The sequence below is a fragment of the Trichomycterus rosablanca genome, chromosome 7, assembly GCF_030014385.1.
Source record: "Trichomycterus rosablanca isolate fTriRos1 chromosome 7, fTriRos1.hap1, whole genome shotgun sequence".
NCBI classification, from domain to species: domain Eukaryota; kingdom Metazoa; phylum Chordata; class Actinopteri; order Siluriformes; family Trichomycteridae; genus Trichomycterus; species Trichomycterus rosablanca.
Genome location: NC_085994.1, coordinates 27814956 through 27830516, shown reverse-complemented (window position 1 = coordinate 27830516; position 15561 = coordinate 27814956). Strand labels below are relative to the sequence as shown.

General features: G+C 40.7%; 1 protein-coding gene and 1 long non-coding RNA gene across 2 annotated transcripts in view; one reads left to right on the top strand and one right to left on the bottom strand.

The window, feature by feature from the left end:
* Positions 1–11693, top strand: part of LOC134317837 (uncharacterized) — a 30618-nt gene extending 18925 nt beyond the window's left edge. The window contains exon 3 of the long non-coding RNA XR_010013288.1: positions 11484–11693. This is a non-coding gene — a long non-coding RNA (uncharacterized LOC134317837). The remainder of the gene's footprint in view (positions 1–11483) is intronic.
* LOC134317836 (ERC protein 2) overlaps positions 1–15561 on the bottom strand; it is a 278737-nt gene that overhangs the window by 211154 nt on the left and 52022 nt on the right. The gene's annotated exons all lie outside the window — the stretch shown is intronic.

Sequence of the window (15561 nt, the reverse complement as noted above, 5' to 3'; positions counted from 1 at the left end):
CATTATGACCACTGACAGGTGAAGTGAATAACACTGATTATCTTTTCATCATGGCACCTGTTAGTGGGTGGGATATAATAGGCAGCAAGTTAACGTCTTATTCGCAAAGATGTGTTAGAAGCAGGAAAAATGGGCAAGCGTAAGGATTTGAGCGAGTTTGACAAGGGCCAAGTTGTGATGGCTAGACGAGTGGGTCAGAGCATCTCTAAAACTGCAGCTCCTGTGGGGTGTTGCCGGGGGGTCTGCAGTGGTCACTATCTATCAAAAGTGTTCCAAGGAAGGAACAGTGGTAAACCAGTAAAAGAGTCATGGGCGGCCAAGGCTCATTGATGCATGTGGGGAGCAAAGGCTGGCCTGTGTGGTCCGATCCAAATTGCTGAAGAAGTTAATGCTGGTTCTGATAGAAAGGTGTCAGAATACACAGTGCATCGCAGTTTGTTGCATATGGGGCTGCATAGGCGCAGACCAGTCAGGGTTCCCATGCTGACCCCTGTACACCGCCGAAAGCGCCAACAATGGGCACCTAAGCATTGGAACTGGACCTGGGAGCAATAGAAGAGGGTGGTCTGGTCTGATGAAATACGTTTTCTTTTACATCTCGTGGATGGCCGGGTGCGTGTGCATTGCTATGGTGGTCATAATGTTATCCCTGATCGGTGTATATATATATATATTTCTATATATATAGAAATCAAATGGTAGAAAAACTACAGCAGAACTCAGGGATATGTTTAATAGTGAAAGTAAGAGCATTTCCACACGCACAATATGAAGGGAACTCGAGGGATTAAAACATTGGGACTAAACAGCTGTGTAGCCTTAAGAAAACCACTTGTCAGTGAGGCTAACCGGCAAAAACAGCTTCAAATTGCTAGGGAGCATAAAGATTGGACTCTGGAGCAATGGAAGAAGGTCATCTGGTCTGATGAGTCCAGATTTACCCTGTTCCAGAGTGATGGGCGCATCAGGGTAAGAAGAGAAGTGGCTGAAGTTATGCACCCATCATGCGTTGTGCCTACCGTACAAGCCTGTGGGGGCAGTGCCAAGATCTGGGGTTGCTGCAGTTGGTCAGGTCTAGGTTCAGCAACGTTATGTGCCCAAAGAATGAGGTCAGCTGACTACCTGAATATACTGACCAGGTTATTCCATCAATGATTTTTTTCTTCCCTGATGGCACGGGCATATTCCAAGATGACAATGCCAGGATTCATCGGGCTCAAATTGTGAAAGAGTGGTTCAGGGAGCATGAGACATAATTTTCAGACATGGATTGGCCACCACAGAGTCCAGACCTGAACCCCATTGAGAATCTTTGGGATGTGCTGGAGAAGACTTTGCGCAGTGGTCCAAATCTCCCATCATCAATACAAGATCTTGGGGAAACATTAATGCAACTCTGGACAGAATGTTGTGACATTGCAGAAGCTTGTGGAAATTATGTCACAACGAATGCCTGTCAAGGCATGGACTGCACTAGACCCCTGAAGGTGTGCTGTGGTATCTGACACCAAGATGTTGGCAGCAGACCCTTTAACTCCTGTAAGTTGCGAGGTGGGGCCTCCATGGATCAGACTTGTTTGTCCAGCACATCCCACAGATGCTTGATTAGATTGAGATCTGGGAAATTTGGAGGCCAAGTCAACACCTCAAACTCGTTGTTGTGCTCCTCAAACCATTCCTGAAGCATTTTTGCTTTGTGGTAGGTGATAGCTCAGTGGTTAAGGTACTGGACTAGTAAACAGAAGGTTGCCGGTTCAAGCCCCACCACCACCAAGTTGCCACTGTTGGGTCCCTGAGCAAGGCCCTTAACCCTCAATTGCTCATCATGTTCCGCTCATTGTGTAAGTCGCTTTGGATAAAAGAGTCTGCTAAATGCTGAAAATGTAAATGTAAATGGTAGGGCACATAATCCTGCTGAAAGAGGCCACAGCCATCAGGGAATACTGTTTCCAATGAAAGGGTGTACATGGTCTGCAACAATGCTTAGTTAGGTGGTACGTGTCAAAGTAACATCCACATGGATGGCAGGATTCAAGGTTTCCCAGCAAAACATTGCCCAAGGCCGCTCAGGTGGCGCAGCGGTAAAAAGAGACGCGCTGCAACCAGGGCTGGATTCTGAGAACGTGGTATCGAATCCAGCCTTGCTTTACCGGTTCGAAGCTGAGTGGCTATATGAGCAACGATTGGCCGGTTGCTCATATGGGGGGTGGGACAAAGAACCGGATGTGGGTCTCTCTCTGTCAGAATGCGATTGCGTTCTCTGCCGGCTGATTGGAGGCGCTTACACAGAGATGGGAGAGGGTGCCCTTAGGGTGTGTCTCTCAGCATGCAACGCTGGGTGGCGCCAAAAACTCGTCAATGTGTGGGTGGCAAAGATGCATCTGGCTGCTGCTCGTGTTTCGGAGGGGATATGGGTTAGCTTCAATCACCTCCGTCAGGGCAGGGTTCGGCATAGACAGAGAGGAAGCACGATGCTAATTGAACAATTGGATGCGCTAAAAGGGGAGAAAAAGGGGTAAAAAAAAAAAACAAAAAAAAAAACAACATTGCCCAAAACATCAGACTGTCTCCACCGGCTTGCCTTCTTCCCATAATGCTTCCTGGTGCCATGTGTTCCCCAGGTAAGCGACGCACACGCACCCGGCCATCCACATGATGTGAAAGAAAACGTGATTCATCAGACCAGGCCACCTTCTTCCATTGCGCCGTGGTCCAGTTCCAGCTCCTGTGCCCATTGTTGGTGCTTTCGGCGGTGGACAGGGTTCAGCATGGGCACCCTGAGTGGTCTGCAGCTATGCAGCCCCATACTCAACAAACTGTGATGCACTGTGTATTCTGACACCTTTCTATCAGAACCAGCATTAACTTCTTCAGCAATTTGAGCTACAGTAGCTCGTCTGTTGGATAGGACCACACGAGCCAGCCTTCGCTCCCCACATGCATCAACGAGCTTTGGCCGTCCATGACCCTTTTGCTGGTTTACCACTGTTCCTTCCACTTTTGATAGATACTGACCACTGCAGACCGGGAACACCCCACAAAATCTGCAGTTTTGGAGATGCTTTAACCCAGTCGTCTAGCCATTACAATTTGGCCCTTGTCAAACTCGCTCAAATCCTAACGCTTGCTCATTTTTTCTGCTTCTAAAACATCAACTTTGAGGATAAAATTTTCACTCCCACCCACTAACATTGACATTGCAGGACATTTTTACACAGCTGTTAATATGGAGATTTAGGCAAATCAAACTAAGCTACGACCGATGCAAATCTAAGAAAGACGGTTCCTGAATTAAAAGGCCAACACATTAATTCAAACAATAGGTTATTTTCTCACTTTAAAGACACAATCCCCCACAGATTTGTTGATAAAATAAATCCTCCCTAGATCTGTACACACACTTTCTTTGAAGTAAATTTCTTTTAAATATTTGTCCAAGGAATCTTTTACAATTACAGACCATCCGTGGCATTACTGTGTAATAACAACCTCACCTGCACTAAAAACTCTTTGGAAGTGTTGGCTGAAGTGTTTGGAAGAACTGCCATTGCTCCACTGGGAGCTCCACTCAACAGCTCATGTGCATTCAAATATTTTTCACCTTTGTACCATCATTACTTAGTTAGAAAAACAACCTTTGGGGCTTGTGCCAAATCATCATGAGCCACTTGGTGCTTGATTATTTTTCCTGCCCACTCGCAAATGCTTCCCTCCCCACCTTACATCCATTACTTAAAAATATCAATCTTTAAACAACACAGGTAGAAAAAGCATTACATATTATTCATTTGACACTGTCATTGTTTTACATGAGCTTTGCATCCAGTACCTACACAGATCATATTAACACAGTGGGTCTTCTGTTCCTCTTTCCTACACCTTAAATGTGCATCCTTTGGACACATACAATTTTTTTCCATGTATATGAACAATATGAACATTATGATAAGATGCTGTTGCTATTGGTAAGTATGAGCAAAATTTCTTAATCAGATATCTTTAAAATAGAGATTGATAAAGCAGCATTTCTTCAGGCCAATAGGAAATTAGAAATGCATTTTTGCCAATTTCATTAAACTTATAACCATTAGCCTTTAACTATGCCTTTAGCATCCCATTAAAATATAATACACATGAAGTTTCATATGTACTTTCCTCAATGTAAAACAGTGTGACATAGTGTACATGGCAGACATGTAAAAATGTAGAATTCTGAGACTAGGTATTAATATACTAACACAACACTAGACTATTAGAAGATTTTTATTAAAATATTCTTAGATTTCTTATCAACAGGAAAACAGCTGAGCAATAGCACACAGGTCTGCGCAATTCTGAGCGATGGAATGATGCATCTGGGTGGAGTATGAACAATTGTCCCAGCCCATAATCGACATTATGCACAACACCTGGCAGGGCATCTTAATCACCTGAATTCTAGTCATGGGGAACCAATCTCCCCCATCCTTCATATTCCACTCGTACCCATAATTCCAACACACAGCATTGCTCTTACCTGTGTAGTATTGCTCAGTTGTTTTCCTGTTCATCAGAAATATACGAATAGTCACAGAAATCTTCCAGAAGCCTTGTTTGTATATACAGTGCCATCAGAAAGTATTCACACCCCTTCACTTTTTCCACATTTTGTTACGTTACAGACATATTCGAAATCCAATTTGAGTATAGTTTTCTTTTAAAAAATTTACACAAAATAGCCCATAATGACAAAGTGTAAACATGTTTTCAGACATTTTTGTAAATCTTTTAAAAATGTAACCATTTAAACATAATAGGTACATAAGTATTCACACCCTTTGCTATGACACTCAAAATTGAGCTCAGGTGCATCCAGTTTACACTGATCATCCTAGAGATGCTTCTACAACTTGATTGGAGACCACCTGTGGTAAATTCAGTTGATTGAACATAATTTGTTGACAGTGCATATCAGAGCAGAAACCAAGCAATGAAGTCAAAGGAATTGTCTTTAGACCTCCGAGACCGGATTGTGTCAAGGCACAAATCTGGGGAAGGATACAAAAAAATTTCGGCAGCATTGAAGGTCCCAAAAAGCACTGTGGTCTCCATTATTCGGAAATGGAAGAAGTTTGGAACCACCAGAACCCTCCCTAGATCTGGCCGCCCGACCAAACTGAGTAATCGGGGAAGAAGGGCCTTGGTCAGAGAGGTGACCAAGAACCCAATGGTCACTAAGGCAGAGCTCCAGTGTTCCCTTGTGGAGATAGGACAACCATCCAGTAGGTCAACCATTGCTAACACACTCCACCAATCAGGCCTTTATGGTAGAGTGGCCAGATGGAAGCCACTCCTCACTAAAAGACCCATGGCAGCCCGCTTAAGGATTCTCAGACCAGAGGAATCAAAATTGTCTTGTCTGATGAAACCAAAATAGAACTTTTTGGCCTGAACTACAAGCGTCATGTCTGGAGAAAAACAGGCACTGCTCATCGCCTGGCTAACACCATTCCTACTGTCAAGCATGGTGGTGGCAGCATCATGCTGTGGGGATGTTTTTCTGCGGCAGGAACCGGGCGACTAGTCCGCATAGAGGGTAAGATGACAGCAGCCAAATATAGAGAGATTCTTCAAGAAAACCTGCGCCAGAGTGCTCTGGAACTCAGACTAGGGCGACGATTCATCTTCCAACACGACAATGACCCTAAGCACACAGCCAAGATAACAAAGGAGTGGCTTCAGGAGCAGTCTGTGAATGTCCTTGAGTGGCCCAGCCAGAGCCCGGACTTGAATCCAATTGAGTATCTCTGGAAAGACCTAAAAATGGCTGTCTACAGACGCTGCCCATCCAACCTGACTGAGCTTGAGAGGATCTGCAGAGAAGAATGGGAGAAAATGCCCAAACACAGGTGTGCCAAGCTTGTACAAACATACCTAAGAAGACTTGAGGCTGTGAGTGCTGCCAAAGGTGCTTCAACAAAATATTAAGCCATGTGTGTGAATACTTATGTACCTATTATGTTTAAATGTTTACATTTTTAATAAATTTACAAAAATTTCTGAAAACATGTTTTCACTTTGTCATTATGGGCTATTTCATGTAGATTTTTTAAAACAAAACTCAAATCAGTTTTCAAATATGTCTGTAACGTAACAAAATGTGGAAAAAGTGAAGGGGTGTGAATACTTTCTGATGGCACTGTACCTACTTAGTCTTAGTAGAAATTTTACATTCTTCTTTCATCATTTGTTAAGTCACACAGGTTTTGTTTCTGTTTTGTTTGTGTCCAGTTTAGCCCAACTTAGTGTATTTAGCACTGCTAGCCTCATTTAGCTTAATTAGCACAGTTAGCCTCACAGATTATTTACAGTGGTGTTTAGTATTGCTGGTGGTTTGGTCTTGATTGCTGTATTTCACCCGCATGGGTGGAATATGAGCCCACAATCGAAATCGACAGTTGTGTGATTTTTTGTCTCTAATTAGTGATTAGTAGAACTTTGGAATAAAGAACACTTCTTGGTTTAATAGTGACTTAATAAACCCTTATTAACAAAATAAACTCAAAACTAAAAACCTGTCAGGATCTAGAACCAACAGGAATCAAAGTGCGGCCAATTACATACTAATGTACTAATGTACATACTAACATGTACATTTAGGTAATAACATCCTCAAAAATTGCATAATTTGGTCTTAACAGAAAGTTTTTTGTATTATTACAATTAATTATGAAATTATTAGTGATTTCCCCAGTTATGTACAAATAAAGGTCACACTGAATAATGCCTTATGTATAGCAAACAAATAATTTCTAAATGTTCATGCCTTATTAAGCAAAGCAATGGTATTATGACCATGTGTAATTATTTCTTAGTTTCTTTAATACAATATAACCAGAAAATGGTTATATACAGGAACAAAATCTGAAAAAAATGTGGTAAGTATTTAGTGTGACCTCCCCTTACACTTGAGCAATAGCAGGAACCTGGCTCTCAAATCTAAATTTAATGGAACCCTAATTCATGTCATTGCTAACACATGTATTTGGGCCAGTGATAGCTCAGTGGTTAAGGTACTGGACTAGTAAACAGAAGGTTGCCGGTTCAAGCCTCGCCACCACCAAGTTGCCACTGTTGGGTCCCTGAGCAAGGCCCTTAACCCTCAGTTGCTCATTGTGTAAGTCGCTTTGGATAAAAGCGTCTGCTAAATGCTGAAAATGTAAATGTAAATGTAAATAGAAAAGAGTATTAGAATTTTTTGGGTCCAATCATTGACAATATGTAAGAAGAAGAGTGACAAAGAGATGGACGAATGAGTTCTTGTGGCCTGTAGTGAAACATGGTGGAGCGTTTTCCCTGATTTGGGGCTGCATTTCTGCCAGATATTGGAGAGATTGTCCAAACTGATGGAATAATGAATGCTGAAAAGTGCAGAATAATTGATGAAAAGCGCCTGATTGGGAATGGTTTTATTTTTTAGTATGATAAAACATTGACGGTCATGGACTGGCCTCCACAAAGTCCAGACCTGAATATTTTAGAGGTAATATGGGATCACCTGGAAAATAAAAAACATAAAAGAAATAGAACGTAAATAAGAAACAGACAGCCCAAATCTATGCTGAAAGAAGCCTGGTATAATATACCTTAGAAAAGTTTAGGACAATTTTCCCAAAATATGTGCTTAGTGCCAATAAAGGTCACAATAAATATTCAGATTTTTTTGTAAATTTTATGTACACATTTCCTGTATTTTTTTATATATATATTTTGTTTATGCATTTTCACCCCTTTTTCTCCCTTTTAGCGCGTCCAATTGCACGATTGCATCATGCTTTCTTTTCACCAATGCCGATCCCCACTCTGACTGAGGAGAACTAAGCTAACCCACGCCCCCTCCGACACGTGGGCAGCAGCCGGATGCATCTTGTCACCTACACTTTGACGAGTGCAGTGCAGCTCAGCATTGTGTACGGAGAGACACACCCTGACAGCACTCTTTTCTAATCTCTGTGCAGGCGCCATCAATCAGCCAGCAGAGGTCATAATTGCATTAGTTATGAGAGAGTCCCTATTCGGCTTAATCCCACCCCTATCTCAACAACAGGCCAATCGTTGTTCATGTGGTTGCTCAGCCCAGCCGGCAGGCATAAGTGAGACTCGTTATGATGTATTCAAGATCCGAGCTCTGGTTCCAGCGTGTGTTTTTACTGCTGTGCCACCTGAGTGGCCCATATTTCCTGTATTTTCTGTTTGTGTCTTAATAAAGAGACATTTAATAAAGCAATAAGCCACGAGAGGCCGTGCATTACTGTGATTTTAGTCTCGAGTGGCTTATTGCTTTTATAAAACGGCGGTCAACATAAAATATAATAAATACAACAATGTTTAATTCATAAATGTATTTATTGTGTATAAACTTACAATAAAGCATTCTTCCGCGACGCAAAATAGTTCGATTAACAGTGTTGCTAGGCAACATGAGGGCGAAAATAACATTATTTTTTTCTATTCAGTGGCGTATTAATATGGAATGATGTGAGGTGGTCCTAGGTGTGCGTTTATCGGGGATTTTACAACGGCTTCGAACGCGGCTCAGCCAATCAGATTTTAGGACCGGAACTATCCGTTTTATAATTACCACCAAAGACTTTTGCACAGTACTATACTGTACTATACTATATGAACAAAAGTATTGGGATACCACTTCTACTTAAATTAAAGGTTTGATGTTTTTGAGTGTTACATTAAGCCAAATTCACTAAAAAAAGAATTTCTTATAACCCTCTTTACTCATATTTACCAGGGGTAGGAATACTTGTGGAGCAGACTATATGTATTAACTGTAGCTAGTTTTCCTTCCTACAAATAGTATTCAATAAAAGAAAGTATGCAAACTGGTGTATGCTTTGCAAATACCAGCAGAAGTTGTTTACTTATTGACCTAAGGTCACATGGGTTTACATATCATGGCCTATCATGGGTTAAGATGACAAGATGACAGACAACAGCAAAATAGAAAAGCAAACAAAAGTTAATGCAACTTCCTTTTTCAAGTGCTAAAAACAGCAACAAAAAAGCACTTCCACTTCCTCCATAATATATGTTGTCAGCAACACAGACAAACATATACCACTTAGATTTATTTAGACACTGGTATGACATCTGACTTCTAGCCAAGGGTCATCCACACTTTTTTAGTTCTTTAGTTCTTTCACTTCTTTAGTTTTTTAGGTTGATGTGGTCATTATGCTGTCAACTCATTGGCTGGATGAATGGTAGCAAATAATGCTTATTAGTGAGGGATAGTTACAGAACAGTGGGGGAGCTGCATTTCTTACTTAGCTACCTCCAGATCTATTAAGCAACACAGATGGACACCCAGAAAATGTGCTCGTTACTCGTCCGTTGTACTTTCTCTCATGTCTGTAATGAACAGAATAAGGAACTAACGTGCTGGTGGAAAAAACAATTAAAATTTTAATTTTAATCACATTATTTTACATAGTTTATTTAGTGGTGCTCGGGTGGTGCAGTGGTCTATTACGCAGCCTACCACTGCTGAGTGGAACAGGTCAAAATCTCAGTGGGGCTATCGGTTGGCTCGCAGTCTACACAAACATGGTTGACCAAAGACTTGTGATAGATCATTGCACTGTCCAGTGTTATCCTGCCTTGCAGTTTGTGTTTTCCAACTGAATTGGAGCCTCCACAACCCTGACCATAATAAAGTATTTGATGAAAATAAAATGAAATAAAATAAAATAAGACAAATATCTGATTTAATAGACTGTTAGCAATGTGTATGGTAAAGACACCTAAACTCAAGATATAAAAGGCATATCCACATACCTTTGATCATATAGTGCACCTAGTACTATAAAACAGTAGTTCTGTAATATGATTTGTGGTCCCACTTGTTTTTGATAATGCCAGTCACAGTTGGTGACTTCTTTGAATCCATATAGATGAGGCTAGTTTGGCTGCACTGTATAAACCAGAGTCACCACATACAGTGCAAAAATCTAGACTGCTTTGTACAGATATTAGAATGTAAAACCAGTTAAAATTTATATATTTATATTATGTATATATTTTCGGATATAAGCCTACCGCGTATACAAAATGCAAGGTAGGACAGACAAAAAACACCACATGTAAGTGTGTGTGTGTGTGTGTGTAGGCTTAAAGTAACCTGGGGAAATTGCTACCACATGTCAACAGCATAAGTGATGCACAGTACCCCCTTCATTTACTAAAGCCCCTTGGGCAAAGAAAAATAAAAAGGAGACGACAAGCAGGGGGAGGAAAGGAAGAGACAAATGGCCCAAAGTGAGCATCACTGTGGTGGCTGTGGTTGTGTTTGATTGGTTTGGAGGTGGGGGTGGGCTAGGAGCAGAAAATAATGTCAAGATATATCAATAACCTTCATGATGTTTCAATGTAATGGACACATCCAGATTGGTTACAAAGCAGTAAATGCTGAAACTGAAAAGTTCTAACAAGGCATTTATGACTATAAGAGCTTAGATAAATAAAGCATTGACTTTATACATCAATCAGCCAAAATATTAGGACCACCCTTTAAATGGCACTGCACGGCACTTTCCTAACAGTTGAGCATGTCAGGGATGTATTAAATGCTGGGCTAATGAAAGTTACTTGGAGTACGCATGCATAAATGTATCTCCACAATGGTGAAGAGTGCTCACTGGCAGCTGTGAGTTCCCACTAACAGTGGTCTGAAGAGGGACAAGCCAAGAACTGCCAAAGGGCATTGGGTGACATGACTCATGCCAGATGCAAGGGAACATAAAGGTTTTGGTGTCTTTGACAAACCAACAGATAAGCTACTGTAGCACAAATTCTACTGGTGATGAGGTGAATGTGTCACAACAAACAATGTATCTTACCCTTACCCACCTTGCAACACACAGAAGTTAAAGGATCTGCTACTAATGTCCTGGTATCAGATAACACAGGACTCTTTCAGATGTTTTGCTGAGTCTCGGACTCAATAGTCCAATAGTCCAAAACTATTATATAGGAAAACATTGACAGCAAGAACTGCATTTCGTGTGCTAGGATTTAAAGTGGTAACACAATACATACAGTACAACTTGTGTCCAGATGTGTTACAGAAGTTCCATATCTTTCTCTGAGTTTTTCTTCTCATCTTTGCACACATATCTGGAGATTTTAAACACACAGCATTCACAACATGATAAATGATTCAGAAGAATCCAAAAAGCATTCATGGGTTTTGTTACTCTGTACACATACTGTTTTCATTGGAAAACTTTTAGAAGCGAAAAACAAAGTTGATAGAAAAGTTAATTATGCTTTTTTTTTTTTTTTATAAGATCCTTATTGTATTCACTTTTGTTGCAATACACTGAAGTAGTGGATTAGAACACTGTGCAGCACAATCATCCTCAAGAACTACTTTTTAAAAGCTAGGTAGTGAATCAAATGTAAATAAAATAATATTTTTTTCTTGGCAGAGATTCTTGCAATGTTGGCCCCAGGATTACAAGACAATCAGGGACCATCATGGGAGGATTAATGACAGCGTTTAAGATCACCAGTGTTCCAGTTGACTTTGTATGAATAAACCAGTTCATTTGTTTTATTTATAACATCTGTTCCCTGTTATTCTCATCACATGCTAGGTGCTAGGCCTTGTTCATTCATGAGCCATTGTTGTAATCTTTATACTAGGATGTATGGACTGATAAGAAAATCAACTGGGTCATACCACTGCAGAGCAATCAGTGGTTGTGAATGGTTGAGTAAGAAAAACGGGTCAGTGTTGATGTGAATGGTTGTGCGTGTAAAGCATTAAATATCTCATCATTGCCTCTCTACCCTCTGGTTGCTGTTCTTTATTACTTTTCCACATGGACACACCACTGCTTCCAAAACACGAAGGCTCTTTTCTTTGGCCAGTGTATGTGTTTTGCGTTGGGCCGTTCTGCTCCCTCTGCTCGCTGTTCTATCTGACCTGCTATAGAACACAGAACCGCAGAACACAACCAGCCACCAAGCTGAGGGGAAACCAGGACAAAAGCCGAAATGCTTAACAAGGTTTTCTGTCATCCTTAATCAAAATAAACAAACTTCTTCTGTTCACACGCTTTTTTCTTTTTTGTGTGTGGTCTCTGGCTTTTACCTCATGATTACCTTTATGTGCCAAAAATACATCAGGGTGCTGGCTGAGTGTCCAAACAGGCATAGTTGGAACTGAAGTAGGGAGGTCAAGGTTGAGGGTGTCTCTGCACTAATGGTGGGTTATTCACTAAGTTCACGGTGTGTCTCTAAATAGGGAGTACGACTCTCTGTGAGACTACTGGCAAATTAAAACCTGTGGCTTGTGACTGCATGTTGGAGGGGGCATGTGATAGTTTCAGCTCTTCTCAGCTAATGCAGGGGCGATACACACACCATAAGATTTGCAAGTGCTCTGGTTTCCTCTCACAAATCTGAAGACATGCAGTCATGTTATTGGAGCTACTAAAATTGCCCTTTCTCTCTCTGTGTGTGTGTGTGTGTGTGTGTGTGTGTGTGTTTGCCCTGTGATGGAGTGGCGGCCTGTCCAGGCCTGTTCCTGCCTTTGCCTAGTGAAACAGACCCATCGTGACCATGAATAGGATAAAGCTCTGGTGAAACAAACACTGAATGAATTAATGGAGAAAAATGGGGGGAAATTTTAAATTAATTTCAAGTTTTGAAAAATATGTTTTGACAAGCTTTTATCCAGTGAAGAAAAAAATAATATGCCTGAAATGACATTGTGGTTTAGAACGATATTAAACTGGCAATGCATCAAAGCTCCACTAGCGAGAGGTTGTCACTGTTGAGCCTTTGAGCAAGGCCTTTAGCCTCAATTGCTTGGATTGCATTTAGTGACTATTTCATGTTTTACCACAGCTTTATTATGGTCAGATTTGCGGTAAGTGCCATTGCGAGGTTTTGACCATTTCACCCTCAGACATGAAAATCATGTCTGCATGTAGACTGGCTGATATCACGGCTGGGGATTTGAACCCTGGATCCCAGCAGTAATATGCTAGATTACTTTACCACTGCACCACCTGAGTGCCCTGTAAATGTACAAGGTATTGAATAAGAAAGATTTTAGATTTTGGTTTTAAATTGATTTTCCAAAACCACATTTAACACCAAGCACAGCTGAGTAAGTTATCAAGTGATGGGAAGAAAGTAACAAGCAAAACTGTTTCACGCTACCATTGCAATCTTTCTTTCCAAGTCACCTGCTTATTACATAAGTGCATTACTGCAAAGCAGGTACAGTTTACATAATATTAGCTTTATATTAGAGAGTCAGAATCCACAAACACTGTGCGAAAGGAAAGAATAACCCGGACAGGGCTTTGGCCATCCTCTCCTTAGACCTAGTCAACCATGTCTGTGCAGTAGTGAGTTAGCATAATAGACTGACGTGCCATCTGAATGCCTGTTCATTTATTGTATACACTAGAGTACTCAGCACATGCAGGTCAATCAATCCTAATTTAATGGTAAGAATATCAAAAAAGGAGGGATCACATTTTATGTAACTAAGGTTATGAGTGAAGCATAACATTAAATGTAATGAGTGGTTCTCAAACTGTGGTACTTGAGGTGCTCAACATTTTGGTGCTCACAGATAACCACGTTTGAGCAAGAGAAGACCAGATGGAAGATCAACCTCATTGCTACTGCAACAGCGGCCTCTTCTGTCAACTTGAGGCACTGACATGAGCAGCTGAGGAATACAGCGAGCACAGCATATTCTTCATTAAACGTTAAGGCTCTCTGTTAAAAAACAGTCTATTACATGCTGTGTATTTTTGTTAGTGTGTAGTATATAAATCATTATTTGCAGGCCTTTCTGTTACTGCTAAGTCATTATGTTACAATTCTTTGTGACCACAACACAATGTCCACCCAGTGTTTATTTCTATACATTTATTTGGGCATCTGAAATATTTATCAAAATATTGATTAGTAGAAAAAAATCTACTTTCTAAATAAATATGACCAAATCTGCTGGGTCAACATACAGCAACTTTCATATTTGTTTCATTTTTTTAAACTACTTTATCTGCAGTGGGTTCGGTTTCACCAGGAAACACTGGACACAAGGCAAGAATACCCTGGACAGGGCGACAATCCATTGCAAGGCTTTGCCATCTCCCACATAGCCAATCACATCTGTGCAGACACCTGGCAGGCCAAAAGCACAGCTAAGATTCAAACCCAGATCTCAGTGATAATGGGACTGCTGCGCCAACCTTGTGCCATGCGACAACTGATTGACTGATAAGTCTGTGCCAATATCATTGGAGGTATGTCTGACTGCACCTAGTAAAAGATACATGGAACAGTGGTAGAAAACAAAAGAGTGACTGCTGTGAATGCTGAGAGGACATTGAGAAACACCAAAATGCAGCTCTGTCGTTAGTTAGCTACTGGAACATATGCAACACTGGGTGACATATGCAATCATAGTTGAGCAAGCATTACACGGCTTACAGGTAGTTGTGATAGAAAGAAGCCTTCACTCCAGACTTGGTACCTTAAAGCTTGACTGAAGTTTGTTGCTTATTACATGGACAAAGAAAGAGAAGAAGTGGGGACTTCTTGTATGGCAGACCTGCCATTTTCATGACAAAGACTGAAAGACACTGCCACTAACAGACAAGTAATGCTATCATTTAAAGATGGTAAAAAATGTTGCTTGAGTATGAGTTAGTAAGTGAGCGAGTGTATGTGCGAGCGAGCGAGTGCAAATGAGCAGTGATGTGGAACAAAAATGACTGGCCAGAACAATGGTCAGAGGAAAAGACTCCAAAAACAGTATTTAGTGGTTAGAAGCAGGGTTGTGGACGATCGTTTGAGTAACTAGATACTTATGAGAAATGGATTAATACCCCAGTTCTAATTCATTTACTTCCGTAATGAGCATTATAGCTCCCTCAAAAATGATCCTTTTTATTTGAATTGTTCAGAAAACATGCTTTAAATATATTTTAAATGAACATAACGAGGTCAACCCGGTCACAGAAGACGGCTGCAGTTACCCACATCTAGTAAGCTGTTCCAACAAAAACTACAGAATGCAATGGCTACACTATTCCATATGCTGCAGGGATAAGACTGAATCACCTAAGCAGTGATGCTTTATTTAGCTCTGTGTGAACTTTACTTTCTACATTTCCAAAGAGTCTTAGTTCTGTCATAAATTCACAAGACAATGAAACATTGTTATATATTTATGCAATATATGCCCAAAAGCATGTTGCCATTCCTACTGATTATTGAGATTGGGTGTTTCCACACATACTATTTGTAAAATTAATTCTATAAAATATTCTTTTCACGTGTGGTCCTTTCCTGTGTCAGCATAATTGTGCCACTGTGCATAAAGCAAGGTACATAAACACAGTTTGTTGTGAAGCAATCTGTGACCTGGACATAGTTTTTACCTTTAGCTTTTACCCTATAAAACATTTTTTAGGATGAATTGGAATATCTATAGCAAGACAGACCTTCATGTTCAACATCAGTGCCTGACCT